This window comes from Nicotiana attenuata, chromosome 7 (assembly GCF_001879085.1).
Source record: "Nicotiana attenuata strain UT chromosome 7, NIATTr2, whole genome shotgun sequence".
NCBI classification, from domain to species: Eukaryota; Viridiplantae; Streptophyta; class Magnoliopsida; order Solanales; family Solanaceae; genus Nicotiana; species Nicotiana attenuata.
In genome coordinates, this window is record NC_031995.1 from 13,029,607 (window position 1) to 13,048,270 (window position 18,664).

Below are 18,664 nucleotides of genomic sequence, written 5' to 3' on the forward strand. Positions count from 1 at the left end.
AGTGTTCAAGAATAGTTGTTCCTAATGACTAAGAACTGATTTAATTGCAAAATTAAATTTGGATTTGGAGTTAAAATTACTCCTTCCGTTAAATTTTATGTGTTCTGGTTTAATTAAGCACAAAGTTTAAATGTAAAGAATGATATTTGAATCTTGTGGTCTTAAACTAAAAATGTATATAACATATCAAAATAATCTTTCAATATTGTAATCTTAAAACACTAATGATCACTTGGTGTAATTTGGCAATGAATTTGTAGCTCGATGACATCCCTTATTAGAAACATCGGTGACACTAATGTATATGGTGATCATGCAAAAACAAACACACTGCACCTTTTTAGTTTTTACTCAAGTGGTATTTGGTTTCGTGTCTACTCCGTTGAATGGATGGAGTGAAGATGGCCTTTTCAAATATTTGGTGAATATTAATAAAAAGCCCTTTTGATTGGTAGAAAAATAATTGAGGCAAACTTAAAATTGGTGTTTTTGAAATTGCTTCAGGATACTGATGTTGAGAAATTATCGAAAACATTACTTGCACACTAGACAGTAAAAGGTAGCAAGTGTTACCATTCAAATACACGAGCTTCTATTCATTAGGCTTCCTATCAAGGCAAATTAGCTATCACGACCTAATACGTGATCGTAGACTATGCTTTGAAATCTCAAAAGTATCATATTACATAGTTCACCTTTACTTGTCCTAATACGTGATCTCCCTATAAAATACTAAGCATTTTGAATATGCGTATGCAAGTATCGCGCTTTTATAAAAAACAAGCACTCAACAAGTTAAATTTCTCACTTACCTCGAACGCTGTAAGTTTCCCAAACGGGTAAATCTAATATCTCCTCTCAAACGACTTCCAATGGTCTCAATTTATGAGAAATTAGAAAATTTGTCCACGCTTCGCAAAGTCATAAAGGACCTTATTGAACTTACAAATAAAATGATCTTTCCCAACGAATAAACAAAGAAATAAATTCTTGTAAAACCTCAAATATTGAGAATACTCCACACATAAATTAAGTGAAAGGACCATAACACCTATAATGTGGAAAGAAATTGGGATAAGATGGAAACATATTTATCTAATAGAAAATTTCCATCTAAAAAGTGAAATATCCCGTGGTGTGAATATATGTATACTACTTAATTAAGATATAAATATAAAGTACACCGGATCTGACAAAGATAAATATGAATTGCCTTCTCAAATGCATGTTGATTATAATAATCAAGCATCAATTTATTCTATTTTTCTCTATTAAAACTATAAAACCTTCAACTTCACGATGTGAAGAATACCGTATTCGCGTTCTCAAGAACTTCATTGATAAGAAGTTCTCCTGAAATCAGTTCCAATTCAAATTAATGATGAGAATACATAAGCAGAAGATCCAAACTTGTACTTGAGGGTCATTTGACTCATTTTTTAGAATATTTACATATCAATTTCACCTTAATTTGCAAGTGAGTATATTAAAACTTAAACTTTTTCAAGCATTAAATCTCCCTATCAAAACAAAGATAATATTATTCAAGAAAAAATATAACTATTGAGAGAGAAAAATACATGTACTTCATGCACCGCTTACACATATGAATATTTTGCTAATCGATTTTTATTCTTAGGAGTAGAATTACACAACGACAAAAAATCGCAGCTATATTCCAATCAATTTTTGTAGCCTTTTAAATACATGATCGGATAATATTTATACGATAAGCCAAGCTCTTCAATAAACCAAAATACTAAGGTAGATCACAAGGAAAAAGAAGACAAACAAATCCGCATACACAAAACAACTGATGATGAATTCTCCTTATTATTTTGTTCAAAATCTCATCACTGCAAAATGCCTAAAATCAGATAGATAATCGTCAGTTAGTCAATTATTTTTGAAGAGAAATGCTAATAGTTAACAGATTCAACAATAAAGAAATACACTTGAGAAGTTTAAAAACTAAAGCATGTAAAATATAGAATCAAACCAAAAAACAAAAGAAAGGAAAGTAAATAGATAGAGTTGTTGAAACCCTCAATTTCTCCTACCCACGACTCGCGGATGTAATCCCTTGTGATACGGAGTTTAAATGGAAAAGCTTGCGGGAGTTGTACATTGTGCTGCTTAGCTGAGACCTAACAGTTAATTAGTTGAGATTTAAGAGTTTTAGAGTTGTTTACTTAAGTACCCCACCTTTTAAATTAGAAGTCCTTTTAATTACACATTGACCCCTTAATTTTCCTGTTATACCAATCGAGTCCTGCCCAGAATTGTACTGAGATGGTAGATATAGTAGAATTATCCAGCTGTAATCCTTAGGTCATTTTCATGGTTTTATGCTTCATATAGGCTGTAATTATCCCCTTTTGGGTTATGAATGAAAAAGCCTCTTTACTTTTGCCCTAGTTTATCTTGCATTCCCTTTTCTTTCCTTTTTCTCTTCTTTTTTCCAATTTCGTCACTGTTTTATTGCACTGCATATCGGTGGTATCAGAGCAAGTCTTGGCTCTGTGGACAACCATGGCTGATAACAACAGCAATGTTATGGAGGTGCTTAAGAAAATCTCACTTGATATGTCAAGCTTCACAGCTAGACAAGATCTGCTAGAGGCAAATCAAGAGCAGAGTAACAAAAACCAAGAGGAAGCTTTGAGTGAGCTTAGGGAGGTGCTCAATGAAGTTATTCATGGAGGGAAGAGACCTGAACGTGACAAATATGTGTCTCAAAGGGGAGGTGAGCTCTATTCTCCAAACGATAAACCCTTTGATTTTGGTGATTTAGCTTCTCCTAGCTCCCATGGAGTTAATATATCAGCCCTACCTGCAAACCTTCCTGCTACTAGCTCAGTTATTCCAAGTTCTCAAACCCAAATGACCACCAACTTAACAACCTCAGCTCCTCCAATTCCCATAAACCCTAACCCTTCTCTACACACTCAGAATCCCAGAACCACTCAGCTTCAATCTTCTTATTTCCCAGCTATGGGGTTACAGTCCTTCCAAAACCCTTTTTCCAGAACAGCCGTACCCTTAGCACCTCGCTTCCCTAATCACCAAGGAAGGTATTATCCAACCCCACAACCTCAAGGCTCGTCACTAGTTCCACCACCCCTATACCAGCAGACATATAACTAACCCAGTCAGTTTCCTTCTGCCTATTATAATCCAAATGCACATATACCACCACCCTTATACCATCAGACTCCATATGTATCCACTCCTTATCCCTATCATAATGTTCCCACCACCAACTCATTCCACAACCCAAGCACTCATAATGTGACACTGTCAAATATCCCTTTTACTAAGTACCACAAAGTTGAGTTTCCTAAGTTCAATGGAGAAGATCTTAGGACATGGTTACAAGGTAGAGCAATTTTTTTCTGATGAAGATCTTACTATCCAGCAAAAAATGAAGTTAGTCTCTATGCATTTGAAGGAGATGCTCTGCAATGGCATTTAGGCTATATGAGGAGTAGGGGACAAATGCCACTTCCTACATGGGATGAGTATTTGTGGGCTTTATGTGATAGTTTTAGAGCTGAATACTCTGATCCTATGACAGAGGTTATGAACATCAAGCACACTGGGAGTGTGAAAGATTACCAAAAGGCTTTTAATAGTGTCATGACTAGGATGAATCTGTCAGTTGAGCATGCTGTCAGTATATTCCTCAATAACCTCAAGCCTGAAATCAGTAATGCGGTGAGAATAGACAATCCTTCCAGCTTACCACAAGCATACTACCTAGCTAGACTGCTTGAAGCAAGCTTTATTGCACAGAGCAAAGCAATTGAGGCAGCTTCTACAGTGCATCAACACTCTGCTGCAAGGATACCTCAAGGTCAAGGCTCTACTGGGTGGACAAAGGCTGCTACCTAAACCTACAGACCACCTGTTACTGCCAATTTAGATGGCTTCAGGAAAAGAAGACTTACCCCAGCTGAAATGGAGGAGAAAAGGGCCCAAGGCCTATGTTTTTTCTGTGATGACAAGTTCACACCAGGACATAAATGTAAGGCCAAAAGGCACATATACTCCATGGAGATAAATGCTGAAGTACCAGAAGATGATGAGGAACCAGGGTGGAAGTGGAGGATACTGGGGAGTCTCAAGAAGCAGAAAATCCTGTTGAGAACCGTGAGATATCTCTACAAGCTTTGCATGGCACTAAAGGCTACAGAACTCTCAGGATACAAGGCTTTTCTAAACAGAATCCTATTAATGTTCTTATTGATTGTGGCTCCACCCACAACTTCATCAATGAGAAGGCTGCCAAGAAAATAGGTTGCACTATCGCAGGATCATTCAGTCTGTTAAGGGTAGTAAAAACTTCAAGTGGCTCATGCAAGGGGTTCTTTTCCAAGATGATTTCCTAGTGCTCCCTATAGGCAGCTGTGATGTTGTGCTGGGAGTTCAATGACTGTGCAAGTTCGGTGACATTAAGGTCAACTTTGAGAAACTTTTCATGCACTTCCTCTATCAAGGGAAGTCTGTCACCCTGCAGGGCATTTATCCTTCATTTAAGACTGTTGATGCCAAGGCATTACACAACATCTCTAATACTCTTAAATCTCAACTAATTAACCATTAGGTCTCAGCTAAGCAGCACAATGTAGAACTCCCGTAAGCTTTTCCATTTAAACTCCGCAGAGACCCCATATTCTACCAGCAAAATTTGGCAGGAATTGTTTTCTATGTATGGAGTAACACCCAATACATCCACATCATACCACCCCCAAACAGATGGCCAAACAGAGGTCATCAACAGATGCCTTGAAACATATCTCCGATGTTTTTGTTCTGATTCACAATCTGATTGGTGTTCATACTTTCCTTCTGCTGAATGGTGGTACAACACCACCTTTCACTCTTCCATTCAAACAACACCACATGAGGCTTTGTATGGTCAACCTCTTCCCCTCCATCTACCCTTTGTATCAGGTGACTCAGCGGTTGAAGAAGTGGATAGAAGTCTCTTGACCAGGGAATTCAAGCTGCAGCTCCTCAAATATCATCTTCAACGAGCACAACAGAGAATGACTGCCCAGGCTAATAAGCATCGCTCTGGTAGGCAATTCAAAAAGGGATACTGGGTTTACCTCAAAATTCAAACATATAGACAAGTGACATTATCAGGTTCTCACTTCTCAAAGCTCTCAGCTAAATACTATGGTCCATACCAAATCCTGCAGAAAGTTGGTTCTGTGGCATACAAACTATCCCTCCCTCCTCAGCTACTTCTCCATCCCACCTTCCATGTCTCCCAACTCAAAATGCGTCACAACTTACCCACCTCTATATCCCACCCTCCTGTCCTTGACATATCCAGCCCCTACCGTCCAAACCCTCTGAAAATCCTTGATCGTCGTATGATCCAAAAAGGAAACAAGGCAGTTACGCAAATTTTGATACAATGGGATCAGCTACCTCATGAACAGGCCACCTGGGAAGACTACCACTCGCTCTTGGTTCGATTTCCTTCCTTCCTTCCTTGAGGACAAGGAAGATTTTGACAAGGGGGATCTGATACGGAGTTTAAATGGAAAAGCTTGCGGGAGTTGTACATTGTGCTGCTTAGCTGAGACCTAACGATTAATTAGTTGAGATTTAAGAGTTTTAGATATGTTTACTTAAGTCCCCCACATTTTAAATTAGAAGTCCTTTTAATTACACATTGACCCCTTAATTTTCCTGTTTTATACCAATCGAGTCCTGTCCAGAACTGTACCGAGATGGCAGATATAGTAGAATTATCCAGCTGTAATCCTTAGGTCATTTTCATGGTTTTATGCTTTATATAGGCTGTAATTATCCCCTTTTGGGTTAATGAAAAAGTCTCTTTACTTTTGCCCTAGTTTATCTTGCATTCCCTTTTCTTTTCCTTGTCTCTTCTTTTTTCCAATTTCGTCACTGTTTCATTGCCCTGCGTATCACCTTGTCCTAACAATAAGTAGAAAGAGCGTGGATCATTGTTAATCTTTTATTAATAAGAATGCCCAAAAGCACTCTTCAGGATGTTCCACACCTTTCCGCATCATATAACGTTTATATATAATTAATAGGATGAACACACGTTCATGAACCTAGTAGTAGAAAACAATGAGGAAGATAGAGAGATTTTATAGGAAAAGAAAATAAATTACAACACAACAATGTGGACGAATGCGTATGGTATATTTGATCTTCTGTAGTTTTTATAGACATGAAATAAGAAAAAAGTATAATTAATTAGGCTAAACATGTTCACGTACCACGTAGTTGAAGGAAACAGAATAGAGATTTTAGGAGAAGTAAAAAATAAGGATAAATAATAAGGATTGGTTTAAAACAGTTGACCTGTTTCTTTATCTATTAAAGAGATGCAGTTAAAGCATTAATTCTTTGGATGAATTGTTTGAAACGCTGCTTTAGCTGTAACTAAACCTTAGTTGTTAAATTTAATAATTGAGTATTGTATTAAAATGAAAGAAAAAAATCCAAAAATTTGGGAAATTAGAATAGATAATTACATTAGCTAGTTGATGAGAGGTGCCAAGTCACCACTCTTTAACCCTCTTATATATATATATAGATAGATATTCAACAACGTATTCAATCAAACTAGTAAAAAATTTTCATATTTTTTTTAAAAAAGTCAAAATTAACGGTCAAAGTCAACCCTCTATCAACTTGGTCAGGACGTGAAACAAATTATAAAATCTAATTATCCATTAGCTCATGAACCTAAATCTATAATTAGATTCTTGATTAGAGTTCATTTATTCATTTAAATCTTCAAATTACTCAATTAGGAAACTAAATTCAGAATTCTCAATTCCCATTCAAATCTTATGTTTCTATGATTTAAATTCGGCCAAATTTAGTATAATTATCATGGGGTATTAAATAATTACTTTCCTTAAGTTTTTAAGGATGAAATCAATCCATCAATTATCCCCACGAGTTTTTCCCCTCACATTTTCCAAAAATTGCGCATTTCATAAAAGAATGATCTATTTATATGTCACGATCCGGCTGATCGTTTTGAGTATTTTAGCCCCGTTCCCTTATTTATTGACTCCTCTATGTTATATTGTGGTTATGGGACTTGCCAGAGTGGTTGGTTTGGGTTTCGGGTGAGTTTCGGAGTGGTTAAGACACTTAGTCGCAAAGTTGGAAGCTTAAGTTGAAAGAGTTGACCGGAGTTTGTCTTTGTGTAGACGACTCCGGAATAAAATTTTGGTGCGTATGGTAATTTTGGACTTAGGCGTATGTCCGGATATTGATTTGGATGTCCGTAGGTCGTTTTGGAAAGTTGAAGGTTTGGAAGGTTGAGAGGTTTGACCGAGAGTTGACTTTATTAATATCAGATCAGATTCCAATTTTTGGAGTTTGGAATAGATCCGTTGTGTCATTTGTGACTCGTGCTCAAAATTTGAGGTCAATCGGAGTTGGTTTGGTATGAATCGGCGTTAGTTTTGGAAGTTCAATGTATTCAATAGGTTTGAATTGAGTTGCGATTCGTAGACTTGATGTTTTTGGATTTGATTTTAGGCCTCGATTAGGTCCGTTATATGATTTGGGACTTGATGGTATGTTTGGACGAGGTCCCAGGAGCCCCGGATGTGATTCGGATTGAATACGGGATCATTTTGGACTTAGACGAATTTCTGTCCAGCTGAGATTCTGGTGCAATCACACCTGCGCACTTTGGGCCACAGGTGCGGCACCGCAGAAGCGGCATGTGAGCCGTAGAAGCGAGTTTGGGGCAGGTGAGCTGTGACCGCAGGTGCAGTTGTTTCTCCACAAAAGCGACTTGGTTCTGCAGAAGCGCAAGCATAGATGCACTTAAAGATCCGAAGAAGCGATTTTTCCTGGCTTAATGAAAAGCCGCTCCTGTGATAGATTTTCCGCAGGTGCAGAGTAGCAGAAGCGGTTGTTGGTCTGCAGATGCGAAATAGCTGGGCAGAAAAGGGGCTAGATCGAGGGTTATAATGATTTTTCATCTTTGAGCTAGAGAGCTCGATTTTGGACAATTTTGAAAGGGATTTTCAAGGAGTTGATCGGGGTGTCGATGCCCCCTTTTTCTCCTTAAAGGCGAAATCGGGTTTACGATATTTGGGAGGACAACTCTTTTCCCTTTTAGGATTTGGGTTTTGTTTTGGAATTTGAAGAGTCGCCACCTAATGATTAAGTGCATTAGGACACAAAAAAAGGGTTTTTGAGTTTGAAAACCAGAGTTTGGGTAAGGGCTAGAAATTATCTCGAGGGGAAGGTGTTAGGCACCCCTCAAGTTCCATTAGTGTGGTTCCCGGCCATGTTACAATTGTGACTTCACTTAAAAAGTAAGCAAATAAGGGTTCAAATAGAGGGAGTTTTCACATAATATTGCAAGTAAAATGGAAATTTTGAGGAGAGATAAAGAGGGCAGAAGTTTCAAGAAAAGATTTAAACAATAAATGAAAAAAAAAAAATAAAGGGAAAGGGGGGTCCTAGGTTTATAATCAATATGGATCACCCCACACAACACCCGGTAACCATTTATACACGTGGTGTTATCGCGTGGCCATCATATCCATATTCTACCCTTCCCACCCCATAAAAGTTATTAAACGTGTGAGTTGGTCACAAATACTTATTGCGTGCTATTACCCGTCCCGTCCTATAAGTCCTGCAGGGTATTTAGGACCACTATTCCTACGTGGTGGGGACTAGGCTGAACCCTTAAGTTTAAAGGCAAAAATGCTAAGCGACATACATAAAAAATAGGACTCCACATAAGGGGAACATACAAAGGCACATAGAGGCTCACAGATCCCTCCACAAGCGAACTCATAATTAGCACGTCTCAAACACATTTAAGGTCTCCAAGACAAGAGTTTTAAAAGCCGGAATGTTGAAATAAAACAATGAGTTTCAGTGAAAGCAGAAGCTTAATTAAGACTAAGTGATTTGAAAAAAAAATGCTCGGTTTTCAGAAATACGACTTGGGACAGTAGTAGGATTTAGAAGTATACATCAGTTTAGGAGTTAGTGAAAAGATAGATAAAATCTTTAAAACATTCTTTGTAAATAGAGTAAAGGCATGGAGATACATTAACTTGACGAGACGTAGGATAAATATTTTGAAAATAATAGCACGATTCTGGGCAGAAAAGGGTAACCTAGTAGAAAATATAGTAGAACGGATACACAATTTCGAGATCATTTCGAAGTAGGGCGAGAGTTTAGTAAAACAGAGTGAAATTCAGAGAATAAAAAATAAGAATGAGAGCAGCAGAGTTCAAAATTAAAAGAGGCTAATTAGTCTTAAACTGGTAACCACATGATTAATCAATTCTTATTAGGCCTAAAGTTTGCCTAGGCGTCATATACATTGTCTGATTGTCTTAAAGAGTGGACATGCATATTTGATTCTGATTTAAAAAGAAAGGATACGCATAGTACTTGTGTTATTGGATTAACCATGCTAATAGGCGTTTTGACAATTGCAATCCAGATAAGTATAAAATTCTAAGCAGCAGGATGTCTAATGCACGGAAAAGTTCCTAAAACATGATCTCTACTATGCCAATGCAGTAATGTCAGCTTGTTAATAATTAAGATTACGAAGTGAGTACAATAATAAGCTGAGAATAAAAGACCTAAAACAGGATTTCTAACATATGAAATGCATATCCTAAGCATATTATCTATTGCGGAAATAGGTAAATAAAAACTGATAAATATGTTTTCTACCCATAGAAATAAACATGCATACCCCTCCCCCATATTCACTATTCAGCCCCCAATCATTCATTTACAAATTATTACAAACCAGTAGTATCTGAATTACAGTAATGAAATAAATAAAAAAAAGTTATTCTATAGGGAGCTTTCAGTAGGCCCAAATCCTCCAACTTTACTGCCAAAATAGCCTTTCATAGCTTGGGTGTGCCAAAGTTCCCTAAGGACCTCGAGGGCTCTTGGGCCATGCTCACGCCCAGAATTAATATCCAGGAGTTAAACATGTGCAGTGTGGAGATACCAGCCTCAGTGTGTCAGAGTTTAGAGGGTACTCAGGAGGTCCCCAAAGCAGTGCTCACACTGAGGGGGTGAAACTTAAGTATCTAGGAATAAAGTGAAGTGCAAGAGAGTTCGAAAATGTTTTGACAGTGTTGAAAGGAATTTCACTAAAAACATTTCGTAAAACAAAGAGAGTCTGTATAGTAAAACAGTTTTTTTTTTTAAAAAGAGAATAAAGTAATAAGCAACAACCTAGACATAGCACCTCCAAAAATAGATTCATACACAGCCAAAGACCACAGAACCAAGGCAGGTCCAGCAAACACAAACAGGGATAGTGGGGTTAGGGACACATAGGACAAAACTGTAACCCAGCGAAGGCCTATGACTAGCCCAAACACTTTCAGGCATAGTCATAGGAAAAAACACAGATATGAAGAACAACCACATAGAGGGGTGATAGGGATTTGGGATAAGTATGCAGGTCATGCTTGGAAACACACATAAAGGGGGTATACTAATCCAAAGGGAAGGGAAGACATAATAACATGCTAGTAATATATTTTAATTACAGATTTCGCAAGAGAACCACAAATAGAAGTAAACTAGAAATAGTAAGAACTGAAACAAATAGAGAATCACATTGTTGTTGGAGCTTTGAATTGAAACTAGGACATACCAGTAAAGAGCAAGAGCAGGATGCAAAGATAAAGTGATAACACGATTTTAGCCTTGGCTTACAACCGGCTAATAATAGGCAAGAACAGAGAACAGCAATAGAGCAAAAGAGAAAAAGAGAAAGAGCACAAGAGAATGTAGAATTCAGAGTATTCAGTGATGTGTGTCTCTGTGTGTGTTTTGCTAACAAAAGAGTAGAGTATTTATAGTTCTGGAAACGAGTAGAAAAATAAGGTAAGAAGTAAAGTGTAGTGTAATTATGGAAGTAAATACAATTAGAATCCCAATCAAAGTATGTACTTACCTTTAATTGGGGAGTCCTAGTTCAAACGGCTACCAGGGTGACAAATAAGGAAAGACACTAATTGAAAGACTAATTTCAATCATACATAGAATAGTAAAGAATAAGGCGTGTGATTAGGACCAAGTACAGAACATATGAATTAAGGAGAGTAAGAATCAATTGGCGACATGCTTGCACATAAAATAAGGCGGAGTATCATTTTGAAAATCAGTAAGAGATCCCCTAGTATCGCAGGGAATCGGTTATCAGTTAAGGCAGATGTCAACAAGTAAGGAAATTCACAAAATCAGTGAAGAGTGTTAAGGCAAGTATCACAGTTAAAGGAAAATACATAAAATCAGAAAAGAGTTCTAAGGCAAGTATCATGGTTAAAGGAAAATACACAAAATTAGTAAAGTACTAGTCACAATCATTCAAGGATTCAAAGTGGCAAACTAATACTATTGAGGGCTAAACTCGTAGCGACTCTTTACCCATTCTGCGTCTTCAAGTTCCGCTTCCTGTATGATTCTTAAGGAAGGAATTTCTACTTCGGCGGAATGACTGCCTCAGTACCATAAACCACCATATAGGGGTTGCCCCAGTTGATGTGCGGACTGTGGTTCGGTATCCCAATAAGGCAAATGATAACTTCTCATGCCACTGCTTATGCTTTTCTATTCATCTTCCTTAGTATTTTCTTGATGTTCTTGTTGGCCGCTTCTACGGCTCCGTTCATTTGAGGTCTGTAGGCTGTAGAATTCTTGTGTTTGATTTTGAATGTTTCACACATAGCTTTCATCAAGTCACTGTTGATACTGGAAACCATTATCAGTGATGATCGACTCTGGGATGCCGCATCGACAAACGATGCGGTCGCGGACAAAATCTGCCACAACCTTCTTGGTTACTGCCTTATATGACGCTGCTTCAACCCATTTGATGAAATAATCAATGGCCACTAGAATGAACTTGTGCCCGTTTGATGCGGCTGGCTCAACAGTCCGATCACATCCATTCCCAAGCGGCGAACGGCCATGGCGAGCTTGTTGCATTAAGCTCATTTGGAGGCACTTTTATCATGTCTGCTATGTATCTGACAGCGATGGCATTTTCGGACATACTGGATGCAGTCTATTTCCATAGTCATCCAAAAATATCATGCTTGAGTATTTTCTTTGCTAGGACAAAACCATTCATATGTGGACCGCAGGTCCCTGCATGAACTTCTTCTAATAACCTGGATGCTTCCTTTGCGTCAACACACCTTAGCAATCCCAAATCAGGAGTCCTCCGTACAGGATTCCTCCGCTGTGGAAGAAATTGTTGGATAATCTTCGCAGGGTGCTCTTCTGAATAGCATTTGCAAGCTCTGGATATTTTCCTTCGGCCAAGAATTCCTTGATGTCGTGAAACCAGGGCTTTCCGTTCCGCTTCTTCCTCAACGTGAGCATAATAGGCTGGCTGATCATGAATCTTTACTGGAATAGGTTCTATGAAGTTTCTTATCTGGATGCTGAATATGGATGGCAGTGGACAATGCCTCGGTAAACTCATTCTGGATCCTGGGAACATGCCGGAACTCTGTCTTTACGAAACCTTTTCCTCAACTCTTGTACATGATGCAAATACAGGAGTATCTTGGAGTTCTTGGTCGCCATCTTTCTCGAACCTGATGTTATAAAGCAAATCCGAATCTTCCAATCACTAGCAACTCTTGGACGTTCATGTCAATAGCCATCTTGATCCCTAAGATGCAGGCTTCGTACTCGGCCATATTGTTGGTGCACGGGAACCTGAGCTTGGCGGATTACCGGATAATGCTGGCCGGTTTCTGATACTAGGACTGCTCCTATGCCAACTCCCTTGAAATTTGCTGCTCCGTCGAAGAACATCCTCCAACCGTCATAGGATTCTGCAATGTCCTCTCCTATGAAGGATACCTCCTCGTCAGGGAAAATACCTTCAGAGGCTTGTATTCTCCGTCCACGGGATTTTCGACAAGATGATCTGCCAGTGCCTGTCCTTTGATTGCCTTCTGAGTCACGTAAACGATGTCGAATTCACTCAACAGGATTTGCCACTTGGCCAGTTTGCCAGTGGGCATGGGCTTCTGAAAGATATATTTCAGTGGATCCATTCTTGATATGAGGTAAGTGGTATAGGCATAGAAATAATGCCTCAATTTTTGAGCTACCCAAGTCAAAGCACAACAGGTGCATTCTAATAGAGAGTAACGGGCCTCGTATGGAGTGAACTTCTTGCTGAGGTAATAGATGGCTTGCTCCTTTCTCCCTGTTTCGTCATGTTGCCCCAGAACACAACCGAATGCTCCATCCAAATACTGCAAGGTAAGCAACAGCGGTCTGCCCGTTCGAGCGGAACCAGAACTGGCGGCATTGATAGGTATTCCTTGATTCTGTCGAAGGCTTTCTGACAATCATCTGTCCATTTAGTTAGTGGCATCTTTCTTCAACATCTTAAAGATGGTCTCACAAATGGGACAGTGGATTGAGCTTATGAACCGGTGATGTAGTTGAGTCTCCCCAAGAAACTCATGACCTATTTCTTATTCTTTGGCGGCGGCAATTCTTGAATGGACTTAACCTTTGATGGATCTAGCTCTATTCCTCGGCGACTTACGATGAATCCAAGCAACTTTCCACAGGGAACCCAAATGCGCATTTGGCGAGATTCAATTTCAGATTGTACCTCCTCAGCCTGTTTGAAAAATTTCCTCAAATCTTCCATGTGATCAGTGGCCTTCTTGGACTTGATGATAACATCATCTACGTACACCTCGATCTCCTTATGTATCATGTCATGAAAAAATAATAGTCATGGCCCTCATGTAGGTGGCCCCGGCATTCTTTAACCCCAACAGCATCATCTTGTAACAGTATATCCCCCATGGCGTGATAAAACCGTTTCTCAGTGTCTTCCTCATCCATCCATATTTGATGATACCCAACAAAAACAATCGACAAAATGACTGCAGCTCGTGCTTGGCGCAGTTGTCAATCAGAAATATGTATGTTTGGCAAGGGGAAGTCATCTTTCGGACTGGCCCGGTTTGAGGTCCCGGTAGTCGACACAGACTCTGACCTTCCCGTCCTTCTTCGGCACCGGCACAATGTTGGCTAACTATGTTGGATACTCTACTATCCTGAGGACCTTGGATTTGACCTGCTTGGTGACTTTTTCCTTGATTTTTGAAACTCATGTCAGGCTTGAACTTCCTAAGCTTCTGTTTTACCGGCGGACATGCTGGATCCGTAGGCATTTGTGGGCTACAATAAATGTGCTGAGACCAGTCGTATCATCATACGACCAGGCGAATATGTCCTCAATATTCCCTTAGAAAACTCTTTGTATTTTTCCTTTTCTGATGGTGAACAGATTGAACACTGATGCGCGTTTCCTTGACATTCTCTGTATCCCTAGTTGATAACCTCAGTTCGTCCAAGTTAGACTTTAGGCCTATTCTCAAAGTTCTCAACTTCTTTAACAACCTCTTCTGGTATATCATCCCTTCTAGTCTATATCCGTTTGTTGCATTGTCTCGTTGCAAGTCACAATCGTCGGTTCATCCAAGATAAGTTATAGTAATGCTGTGTAAATTAAAGTAAACGATAGAAAATAAAAGCGCTTTGATATAAGAAACTGAAATGCTTTGATAAACTTCATAACTGTTTTGAACATTGGAGCTCTTATTTTCGAAAATAAAATGCGGAAAGAAAATCAACTAGCGAAAAATAAAGATGATGCATGGTGCTTTGAAGCCTTGCTACCCGAAGCTTTCCGGGCCGTGGTGGTTCTGATGGACCAATTATTGAGGCGCGCTCCTCGGCTCACAGCTTGTATGGAAGGGCCTTCCTCTCCTTCCTCCTCAAAAATGACACAGCAGTCCATATTGTCGTTTTCCAAAAATAGATTCCTCATTGCTGCCAGTGCTTCCTCTTCTTCTGACCCTATATGACAATCTGCTAGCTGGAAAGTCTGCTCCAGGCGAGGTATCGGATGCTCCTGTGGGTAGTAAGGATTGCGCCATGGTGGCGACCAGTGGTTTGAACTACCTCCCAAGTGTATTCATACGCCAAACTGAAAGTGGTACCATGTTCTTCAGCTTGAGGGGTTTGGCGATTCCCTGGAGGTTCTTGCCGAGCCCCTTGCTAGGTTCATATCCACTCCAATTCAGTATACTTTCGATATTGTCATCCCACCACTTATCCTTGTCTACGACGTTGACTACGCTCAGATGGTTAGGTTTCTCCGCCTATCTTCCTTCTTCCTCCGATCGCTGGGATTGTCTGGAGACTGTATATGGGATTACTACCGTCGCCATGAATAATCACACTCTTGGTGATTCCACTCGAACTTCACTGCCTGGTGCAGGGTTGATGCTACAGCTCCAGCGGCGTGAATCCAAGGTCGTCCCAATAAGCAGTTGTAAGATGCTGGGATGTCTATTACTTGAAAAATCAACGTCGAACCAAGTCGGTCCCATTTGCAGACACAAACTGATTTCCCCAATTAGTGACCTTTGGGACCCATCAAAAGGCTTTGACGTTGATTGGCCCCACCTTGATCTCATGCAGGCTCTTTCCCAATGTTCTGAGAGTCAACCAATGGACAAATGTTGAGGCTGGGACCCTCCGTCAATTAGAAATCCTGGTGATGAAATAATCCTCGCATTGCACAAGTGAGTGTGCAGCGCCTTGTTGTGGCTCAACCCTTCAGGTGGCAGCTCATCTTCGTGGAAAGTAATTTTGTGGCTCTTCCAATACTTGCCCTACCATGTTTGCCATTTCTCCTCCAGTATGTTGCTGGGCACATATGCTTCGCTCAGCACTTCAATAAGGCATTTTTATGTGTATCGGAGCTTTGTAGCAGAGCTAGGATGGAGATTTGTCCTGGCGTCTTGTTCAACTGATCGATGACTGAGTATCCTTCCTTGTATCTTCCTCCAGAGGTTCATCAGGAAGGAGTTTCGGTGGATCGTCTAGAGGCCTGCTTACTTGATTCAACCCAAATGTTCCGGAGTATAAACCCTGCCAGTTCGGGTCATACCCTGTGCTGCAATTGCTTCTCCAGATTTGGTTTTCCCTTTCCTTCTCGCCTCGGCAGTGTAATCCCAAGGAATGGCCTTCGTAAGGAATGGTGCTATGGTTGACATTGCTACAGGAATGGGTACCCCTGTTTTGGGAGGTAACACAAACTTCAAATGCACAGGTGCTTTCGGGGATACAAAACTCAACCTCAATTTGGTCCTGGCACCTTGGCAGAAGATTGGTGCTTCAAGATCGAGCGGTGTGGATATGTTCCCTTTCAACATCCCTATGAAAACTGGATGCCGGACAATAATAGGATTAAGGAGTGACTGTTGGTTTTTTGGATCGCCACCCTCCGCAATCAATCCAATCGACCCTTTGGGGTCTCCAATCATTCTTCTATTTTCTATCATATGAACACCTCCCCCTTTGTGGTCAGGCAAAGGGTTGTTTGCGGACGTTCGGAGCAGGCTTCTTTTGCTATAATGGTTTTGTTGTCAAGCAAGGCCTGATTTGTCCTTCAGGGAAGCGGACACTCATCAATGGTATGACCCTTCATGCCGGAATGGTATGCACAGGTTTTGTTCGGGTTGACCCATTGGAAGGATTTTCTGGAGTTATGGCCAGGATAGGGGTGACGTAACCAGCTGGTCGAATTGGTTTCGGCGCTGGCGGTGTATTGCTTGGGAGGTCTACGTCGAAGTTATGGGCGCGGTCTAGGGATGTTTTGGCGGGTGGGAGGTGACTGATTAGTGAGAGGCTGAGATATATGGCTTGGTAGACGGGTGCGGGTTGGGAATATCTTTGGTGAGGTAGGTTTGATATGTGGGGAGGTGGAATGATTGGTAAGTAGGTGGTGGAGCTATTGGTAGGAATGCGGGGGTGCTCCGCCGTAATTTAAGGGGTAGGTTATATTTGAGAGAAGATACTGGGTTAGGTTTGGTATTTTTATGGGGATTTTGTTCTCTGTCGTGCAACCATCACGACACTTCACATCCTTTTTCTTGGAGTTGGCCACCAGGACTGTAGAGCCTTGTTGGTAGCCTGCAATGCCTAAAAATTAGTGACCATACCACTTTAATGCCTTCCTCGATCCTTTCCCCATAGCTTGATGATGTCGTGAGAATTTCTGGCCTTCAATCAGCATCAACCTCTCATAATATTGTGGTCCTGAGCTCGGACCGAAAAACCTGTTCATCTGTTCTTTCTGTTCTTCTTTTCTAAGGCCCGGGCCTGACCTTAGCCGCTTTCTGATCTTCCAACGAGTAGGCCATACTCGCGGAAATATCTCTTAGGTTTCTTCTTTTCAAATTCTGGATGTAGAATACATCTGGCGCATTCTCCATATTGAATCTGAACTGTCATGAAATCGGATTTTGCCATACTACTCCAGCTTGTCCCACTTCTTGGGGTTTGGCTAATGTTACCAAGATAGCAGGCATCCCTTTCAAAAACTTCTCATAAGAGCTTCATTGCGAACCTTTTCATTCTTTCCGACTCCGACCACCTTATCGCAGTATTCGTCTCAAATGGATTCTGGGATCCCTGTGCATCAAAACATCTCAAACTTGGGAGGTTTTGTAACCCCCTCCGGAAGTTCGACATCTGGTGAATGCAAAGTCCTCATAATTCAGCCCCTCGATACTTTTGTTTCCTTCAACCAACCTGGACTCGGCTTAGTCAGCTCTTGAGTTCTCTGCGGGCCAGGTTCCTGATGAGAGAAGTCTTTGTCGTCAGACTTAGTGAGCTTGAAATAGGTTTGGTATATTGTGGTAGGTTTTCCAATAGATGGGGGTGTGGTGGGGATGATCATTTGTGGAGTTTAGTGGGTTCGGGAATGAGTAGTGGGGTTTGTGGCATGTGTTGCAGTGGTGATGGGTGAGCGGATTGTTTTGTGGTTTTGGATGTTTTTGCTTGGAGGTGTTAGATTTGGAGCATTGACATTCCGGGTGGTAAGTGAGGGAAAATGATAAGTTTGCCCAAGTTCCGAACTTGGATCCAGTTCTTCCTGAAATTTTCAATACACTTTGTTCAATCTGGGAGGCACTTTTCCTTGGAAATCTGATACCCTGAGAAGTCTCTACCCTTTAACCGAGCTCTCCTTCCTGATGTTGCCTAAGTCTTCCATTTTCCCTTGTTCTTGTTTACTGATGGGCTCGGAGGAGGAGGAGGTGGAGGGCCTTAGTCTTGTGGAGTAGGGGATGATTGATGCCAGAAGTGCATGAAACTACCTTTTTGGGGAGGGGAATTAAATAAAAGTAAAACAAAAAAAGTAAACAAGTTAGTGAGGATCATGAGGAGAAAACATTGCAGGTTATTTAAAAACACACAGTGTAAGAATATAAATCGTGTTCCTACATTTGGGTGCCTCGTTGTGCCCGAGGTAGGGGACCTTAGCGACAGTTAATTTGGAGAACTTATAATGCTTAAATGCCTCATTTTTATTGATAAATAAGACGAGTCCCAAAGCGAAAACTAAAAATTGGAGGAAATTAAAAATGTCACTAATGCCATTGGCCTTTATTACATTCATGAATGGAAAGGCAAAATTCCTATCTATTTGGTCGCAGAGAACTGGCCTTCCCCGGGTTGAATGCTCCGTTGATCAAATCCTCCAGCTCGGTAGTTCACCAGTATAAAAATGCCTTTGCCA